The sequence below is a fragment of the Macaca fascicularis genome, chromosome 7 (genome assembly GCF_037993035.2).
Source record: "Macaca fascicularis isolate 582-1 chromosome 7, T2T-MFA8v1.1".
Classification (NCBI taxonomy): Eukaryota; Metazoa; Chordata; class Mammalia; order Primates; family Cercopithecidae; genus Macaca; species Macaca fascicularis.
Genome location: NC_088381.1, coordinates 11,371,320 through 11,380,127, shown reverse-complemented (window position 1 = coordinate 11,380,127; position 8,808 = coordinate 11,371,320). Strand labels below are relative to the sequence as shown.

The 8,808-nt window shown below is 39.7% G+C and overlaps 1 pseudogene; it reads left to right on the top strand.

Moving 5' to 3' along the window:
* Positions 1-1,590: 1,590 nt before the first annotated feature.
* LOC102136633 (tubulin alpha-1B chain pseudogene) lies at positions 1,591-3,090 on the top strand (annotated as a pseudogene).
* The last annotated feature ends 5,718 nt before the right edge of the window (positions 3,091-8,808 follow it).

The window sequence follows — 8,808 nt, the reverse complement described above, 5'->3', positions numbered from 1 at the left end:
CAATGTGTCTTGCTTTCTGTTCTTTAATTTTTGTTTCCTTAAAAAGTTTAAATTCCAAAAAGAGAAAAGGAGTACTTAGCATAACCAACAGAGGTGGTCTGGAAATAATAAAAGAAAATTAAGGCAAATATAAAACATGAAGACAGTTTCCTCTTATAAGAATGTTTCGGCCGGGTGTGGTGGCTCACGCCTGTAATCCCAGCACTTTGGGAGGCCGAGGCAGGCGGATCACGAGGTCAGGAGATCGAGACCATCCTGGCTAATACGGTGAAACCCTGTCTCTACTCAAAATACAAAATACTAGCCGGACGTGGTGGCGGGCGCCTGTAGTCCCAGCTACTCGGGAGTCTGAGGCAGGAGAATGGCGTGAACCTGGGAGGCGGAGCTTGCAGTCAGCGGAGATCATGCCACCGCACTCCAGCCTGGGTGACAGTGCGAGACTCTGTCTCAAAAAAAAAAAAAAAAAAAAGTTTCACACACAAGGACCCCAGAAGTTGCCTTGCATTAGGTAGATTGAATTCTTTCTTGATCTCCAGAAATGACTGCCCCACAATCCTCTTCCCCTCCACCTTTGATTTAATGTTGTGCACTCTATTATACTTATCTCCGTGTTGCAATCTACGTTCAAGAACCTCAAAGGTAGCCGCTTCTCTTTGAAAGATGCCTGGTTTAATATAAACTCTTTTAAGAAGCTGAATTTATTGACATTTTTCGAAAAAATTCTGGATGGGAAGTGATCCGTTTTCTACTTTAGTTCACTGATTCATTTGGGCCATTTTTGATTGGTTGGTTGGTTGGTTGGTTTTTTCCAACTGGTTTCTAGTTCAGTTGTCCACAAAGTGAACTAAAAGTGCTTACTGTGTTACTGTATTTTCATTGCCTTCTTGCTTCCAGTGCTGGTTTCTTCTAATCTCAGACTGCCATGAGAACAGTGTGGAATAGGAGTAGGCCTCGTTAATTTGCATGCCATTTCGTTGGTTGACTACTTTTCACAGAAGCGAGTTCAATATAAAACTTTGAAGATGTTTATGAAACTAGTATTTGTATATTAATAGACTATTGAATGCCAACTCTGTGCCAGGCAGCAATGCCAGAAGCAACTCTGGTACTTTATAGATGAGAACACCAAGGCATTGGGTGAATTGCCTGGGACACCACAGTTAATTGAACTGAGACTAGAACCATCATACAACTTTTAGGCAAATTCCTTACCATGCTGCTCTTTATACTTCTTTGCTTGAGACTCATTAAAGAACAGAACAACACCAACTGTGCATGAGTAAGACAAGCCTACTAAATAATTTCTCTTATGATCAATATACCAAAGAGACTAGGTTGCCAAAATCAGGATAGGAAATAAAAGGTCTCTAAAAAGAATGTCCCGATGTTTGCGATATTTATTCTTACAGGAGAAAGACAAATTAGTATTTGTTTTGTTTGAAAAAGGAATGCGAAACACATAATAGGAAGGGACTCTAGTAATACTGTATGCCTCAAAATGCTAATTATCCTAAAGTCATTTTATATTTAAGCAGAAGCAGAGCATGTTAAGTAATAATAGTTTTGAAAGTGTGATTTCTGAGTGTGTTACCTTGACTCTTAGCTTCTCAAGAAAAGTAACCAGGACCTGGTGTCTGCTCCTGTTGCCTTTGCCTCTTGTTCCCTAGTCACTATGCGTGAGCACATCTCCATCCACGTTGGCCAGGCTCATGGCCAGATTGATAATCCCTGCTTAGAGCTCTGCTGCCTGGAACATGGCATCCAGCCCGATGGCCAGATGCCAAGTGACAAGACCACTGGGGGGGATGACTCCTTTGACATCAGTGAGACAGGTGCTGGCAAGCATACGCCCAGGGCAGTGTTTATAGACCTGGAGCCCACATTCATTGACAAAGTTCACATTGCCATCTACCACCAGCTCTTCTACCCTGAGCAGCTCATCACAGGCAAGGAAGATATTGCCAATAAGTATGCCCAAGGGCACTATACTATTGGCAAGGAGATCATTGGCTTCATGTTGGATCAAATTCTCAAGCTGGCCAACTGGTACACAAGTCTTCAGGGCTTCTTGGTTTTCCATAGCTTTGGTTAGGGAACTGGTTCTGGGTTCACTTCCCTGCTGATAGAATGTCTCTCTGTTCATTATGGCAAGAAGTCCAAGTTAGAGTTCATTTACTCAGTGTCCCAGGTTTCCACAGCTGTAGTTGAGCCCTATAACTCCATCCTCACCACCCACACTACCCTGCAGCGCTCTGAGTGTGCCTTTGTGGTAGACATCTGTCATAGAAACCTCAATATTGAGTGCTCACCCTACACTAACTGCCTTATTCTTCAGATTATGCCCTCTATCACTGCTTCCCTCAGAGTTGATGGCTCCCTGAATGCTGATCTGACAGAATTCCAGACCAACTTGGTGCCTATCCCCACGTCCACTTTTTTCTGGCCACATATGCCCCTGTTATCTCTGCTGAGAAAGCCTATCATGAACAGCTTTCTGTAGCAGAGATCAATGCTTGATTTGAGCCAGCCAACCAGATGATGAAATATGACCCTCGCCATAACAAATGATGGCTTCCTGCCTGTTGCACTGTGGTGACACCATAAAGATGTCAATGCTGCTGTTACCACCATCAAGACCAAGCACAATATCCAGTTTGTGCATTGGTGTCCCACTGGTTTCAAGGTTGGCATTAATTACCAGCTTCCCATGGTGGTACCTGATGAAGACCTGGCCAAGGTACAGAGAGCTGTGTGCATGCTGGGCAATACCACAGCCGTTGCTGAGGCCTGGGCTCACCTGGACCACAAGTTTTGACGTGGTGTATGCCAGCCATGGCTTTGTTCACTGGTACATTCATGAGGGGGTAGAAGAAGGGTTTTCTGAGGCCCATGAGGACATGGCTGCCCTTGAGAAGGTTTATGAGGAGGTCGGTATAGATTCTGTTAAAGGAGACAGCAAGAAAGAAGGAGAGAAATATTAATTATCCATTCCTTCCAGCCCCGCAATATGTCTTATTCCCATAATTTAAGCTTCAACATTAATTGACAGGCATCAAAGCTTTCTGGTTAGATTGTTTTCACTCAGTGGAGATCAATGTTCCATACGTATCTGTAAGACTTTTCCATCATGTCTCAAAGTAAAGGCTTTAAGATTAAAAGAGAGAGAGAGAGAGATTTCAAATAAAGGGAAAAACAAGATTTACCAAGACTTACATTTTTAATCATTATACATCAGCTGGGTCAGCCTTCTGATTACACTTCCTATCACAAACCCAGCATTAATGTATTTGGGAGCTGAAAATAACATCCATGTGAGTTAAAGTTCCCAGGAGTAAAAGTCTGTGTGTAAAACAAATCAAGATCATGTTATGTAATTACAGAAATAAATTGTGATAAGTTTTTTCAGGGCTATCATTGTAAATCTTGATCTAGTTGAACTCTTATTAAAGGAATGGGTTCATTTGAGCAAATGGAGAATATGTCTGCAGAAATACAGTCCTACCTTGGGGAAAAAGTCATGAATGTCAACTGCGATAGCTCAGGAATTAAATTGATCAGGCGGATCTCTTAACTTGCCAATGTACTATTAATAGTGGGCATGAGAAGTGAAATTGTTGGTTCTTGTCTAGAGTTAACAATGACTGGAATCAACTTCTCTTGCCCTGGCTAGTCTGAAAAATAGAATGCAAGTCAAATGAATGCAAAGATCTCTGACATCAGACTCAGTGCTCTGATAACAGATTAAAGGGATCAGCTATGAGGAGTTCCTTAATTAGCAGGCCCTGGCATGAAGCAGGACATGCTATGTATCAGTAGGCATTTTGGGGCCCTGAAGGATACATTTGATATGTTTTGTGATACATATACATTTATTTTTTGAAAACAATGACAATAGGAGAGTGTCTTTAGTCTAGCCAAAGTTTTGTCAATTTTATTTATCTTTCCCCAAAAAACCAACTTTTCATTTTGTTGGTCTGTATTGTTTTCTAGTCTCAATTTCATTTATTTCTGCTCTAACCTTTAGTATTTCTTCTACCAATTTTGGGTTTGGCTTGTTCTTGCTTTTCTAGTTCCTTGAGGTTCATAATTGGGTTGTTTATTTGAAGTCTTTCCACCTTTTTGATACAGGTGTTTATTGCTATAAACTTCCCTCTTAGTACTACTTCTGCTGTATCCCATAGATTTTGGTATGTTGTATTTCCATTTCCATTTGTTTCAAGACATTTTAAATTTCCTTCTTAAAGTCTTTATTCACCCATGGGTCGATCAGGGGCATGTTGTTTAGTTTCCATGAGTTTGTGAAGTTTCTGAAGTTCCTCTTGTTATTGATGTCTAGTTTTATTCCATTGTGGTCAGAAAAGATACTTGATATGATTTCTACTTTTTAAAATTTGTTCAAAGTTGTTTTGTGCCATAAGATATAGTCTATTCTAAATAATGTTCCATGAAAAGAAGGTACATCCTGCAACAGTTGGGTGAAATGTTCTGTAAATGTCAGTTAGACCTATTAGGTCTAGTATATAGTTTAACTCTGGTGTTTCTTTATTGATTTTCTGTCTAGGTAATCTGTCCATCACTGAGAGTGGAGTGTTAAAGTCCCCATATTATTGTTGTATTGGAGTCTATTTCTCCCTTCAAATCTATTAATTTTTGCTTTATATGCTTGGGAGCTTTGGTGTTTGATGCATAGATATTTATAATTGTTATATCCTCTTGCTGAATTGACCCCTTAATCGTTAGTGACCTTCTTTGTCTCCTTTTACAGTCTTTGATTTGTAGTCTATTTTGTCCGATATAAGTATAGCTACTCCCTTTTTTTGTTGTTTCTAGTTGCATGAAATATCTTTTTCCACTCTTTTACTTTCAATCTATATGTGTCTTTGTAGGTGAAATGGTTTTCTTGTAAAAAGCATATAGTTGGGGCTTCTTTGTCCATTCAGCCACTCTTTGACTTTTAATTGAAGAATTTTGTCCATTAACATTCATTATCATTATTGATATATAAGGACTTACTACTGTTGCCTGTTTTCTGATTGTTTTGTAACTCCCGGCCTGTATGCTTTCCATGGAGAAGCTTGTTGCCAGATGAATTGGAGCTCCTTGATATGTTACTTGCTTCCTTTGTCTTGCTTCTTTTATGATTCTCTCTTTGTCCTTGACCTTTGAGAGTGTGATTATTATATGCCTTGGGGTACTCTTATTTGGGTCAAATATGTTTGATGTTCTCTGACCTTCCTATATTTGGATATGTATATCTTTTTCTAGTTTTGACAAGTTTTGTTATTTCTTTGAATAAGCTTTCTACCCTTTGCCCTTGCTCAACTCCCTCTTGAACATCAAAATTCTTAGATGTGATCTTTTGAGGTAATTTTCCTTATTTTGTAGGTGATCTTTATTACTTTTCATTCATTTTTCTTTTGTCTCCTCTGTGTATTTTCAAATAGCATGTCTTCAATCTCTGATTCTTTCCTCCACTTAATCCATTCTACTGTTGAGCGCTTATAACAAATTGTTCAGCTTAGCAAATAAATTTCTCAGTCTAAAAAATTTCTATTCAATTTTTTTGTGTTATTTCAATCTCTTTATTAAGTATTTCTGATAAATTTTTGAATTGCTTTTCTGTGTTAGCTTAGAAATCACTGAGCTTCCTTAAACCACTATTTTGAGTTATTGGTTAAAAAGTTCATATATTGCTTTCTTGCCTTGCTTTTCTTTTTTTCTTTTACTTTAAGTTCTGGGATGCATGTGCTGAACGTGTAGGTTTGTAACATAGGTATATATGTGCCATGGTGGTTTGCTGCACCTGTCATCTAGGTTTTAAGCTCTGCCTGCATTAGGTATCTGTCCTAATGTCTTCTTGCTAGGGTCACTGATTGCTTGCTTTGTTTGTTTGGGGAGATCATGGTTCCCTGTTTGCTGCTGTTTCTTGTGGACATATATCTATGTCTTTGCATTGAAAGATTAGTTTTCTATTCCAGCCTTCTCTGCCGAACTTGTTTTGGTTTTTATTGCATATATTTGGTTAGAGGTTCTTTACCGCCAGGTCACTGCCTCCTTTTCAGCTCTAGGTGGTGCCTTAAGCCCAGGTTTCACCTTGGCTCTAGTAAACACTCCAAGCACAGCTCTTCCTGAATAGGAGAGGTTCTGAAGGGAATGTCCTGGCATTGTAAGAAGGCCGGCTAGGGGTTTTTGCTAAGGGGATCTGTGGGATGGATCTTCTACATCATGGTGCTGCTGAGCAGCCACTCTGATTTGGCATCTCCTTTGGCAGAGTTACAGAGCAGAGCTTCCAAGGCTGGGGATGGTAATCCCATCTTCCCCCTTTGTCTCTGCCTGTCCCCAGGGATAGTTCTCTCTTCAGGCACTCAAGATACTTCCTGCAGGTTAAGAGAGGGACAGGTCTTCTGCCAGGAAACCCAACCTCATGGGAAAACTGGTTGTCCACATCAATCTCACTTTCTCCAATATGGAAACAAGTGAGGCCAGGCGCGGTAGCTCACACCTGTAATCCCAGCACTTTGGGGGGCCGAGGCAGGCAGATCACAAGGTCAGAGATCAAGACCATCCTGGCCAACATGATGAAACCCCATCTCTACTAAAAATACAAAAATTAGCTAGATGTGGTGGCGCACGCCTGTAGTTCCAGCTACTCGGGAGGCTGAGGCAGGAGAATTGCTTGAACCTGGGAGGCAGAGGTTGCAGTGAGCTGAGATCCTGCCATGGCACTCCAGCTTGGCGACAGAGCACGACTCCCTCTCAAAAAAAAAAAGAAAAAAGAAACAAGTGACCAAGTGAGTTGGGGGAAAATTTTCTGTGGACTTGGTGCCCAACAGAAAGGGGAGTCTTATTTTCTTACAGTCTTCTCAGTGTTTTTCCACTCCTCTGTGGCCCTAAGAACCATCTCTCTTGATCCTTGAGTTCTAAAATATTTCTCATGGTAATCTTGGTGCTGTATATTTGTTTTTGGTTTTCTACAAGAGGGAACAAAAACAGCTTGCTACGACACTGCCACTTTGAAACCAGAAGTCAGACTGGCTGATCTTTAAGGTCCTGTCTTCTATCACAATTACTTCTGCCTGTTTTTGATCTTTATATAAATTGAATCATACATAATGTACTTCTTGTGTTTACCTTCTCAAATACATTTCTCTGAATGATGTGAGGTAGGGTTCAGCAGATTAACTGAGTACTATTTATTCAAAAGACCATCCTACAGTGCACTACACTGCAATGTAGTAGCATCTGTGTCATAAATCAAGTGATTATGTATGTGTGGGTCTGTTTCTGTAATTTCTTTGGTTTCATTGGCATATATTTCATCTGTTGTACCAACATTTCACTGTTTTAATTACTGTAACTTTATAATAAGTTTTAACTTGTGTATATCCTTTAGCCATATTCTTCATAATTATTGGCAACTTTTAGTCCTTGTATAAATTTTAGAATTATTTTGTCAATTCCACAAAAAAAATTACCAGACTTTTATTGGGATTACACTAAATCTACAGATCAATCTGGGGGAAAATTGGCATCTTACAACCTAGGAATATAGTAACTCTTCATTTACTTAGGCCTTCTTTTTTTTTTTTTTTTTTTTTTTTGAGACGGAGTCTCGCGCTGTCACCCAGGCTGGAGTGCAGTGGCCGGATCTCAGCTCACTGCAAGCTCCGCCTCCCGGGTTCCCGCCATTCTCCTGCCTCCGCCTCCCGAGTAGCTGGGACTACAGGCGTCCGCCACCTCGGCCGGCTAGTTTTTTGTATTTTTTAGTAGAGACGGGGTTTCACCGTGTTAACCAGGATGGTCTCGATCTCCTGACCTCGTGATCCGCCCGTCTCGGCCTCCCAAAGTGCTGGGATTACAGGCTTGAGCCACCGCGCCCGGCCTACTTAGGCCTTCTTAAACTCAATAACGTTTTATAATTTTCTGTATAAAGGTCATGGTCATTTTTTGTTAAATGTATTCCTAGGTATTTATTTATACTAGTGTAAGTAATACTTTCTAAAATTACATTTCTAGTTGTTTGTTACTAATATATAGAAATACATTTTGTATGTTGCACTGGTATTTAGCAGTGTCAGTGAATTCACCTATTTCTTGTAATTTGACTATAGATTATTTTAGGTTCTCTACATGCATAATTATGTCATCTGTGAATACAAAAGGTTTTTTCTTCCATCTTCATACTTTTAATTTCCTTTTCTACCTGTATGCCTTTCATTTTCTTTTTCACCCTCATTGACCTTTGCAGGCCTCCAGCACAATGTTGATTAGAGATGGTCAGAACAAGTGTCTTCGTTTCTTCCCAATTTTAGGGGCAAACTTTCAATATTTTACCACTAAGTATAGTGTTTGCTATAGGTTTTTGCATATACTCTGTATCAGATTTTAAGAATTTCTTTCTATTCCTAGCTTGCTGGGTGTTTCTTTTTTAATCATTAATGTACGCTGAATTCCAACAAATGCCTTTTCTATGTCTATCAAAATGATCGTATGCTTTCCTATATTTATTTATTTTTATTTTACTTTAAGTTCTGGGATACCTGTGCTGAACATGCAGGTTTGTTACATGGGTATACAGGTGCCATAGTGGTTTGCTGCACCTATCAACCCGTCATCTAGGTCTTAAGCTCCGCATGCATTAGGTATTTGTCCTAATGCTGTCTCGCCCCAATCGTATGCTTTTCTTTATTTTGTTAATGTGGTGGATTACGTTGATTTATTTTTTTCTATTGATTGATTTTTTTTTCTAATTAGGGACATAAGTTGCTACTCTTCACATGACTGGTAATTTTTCGTTGGATGTTGGAC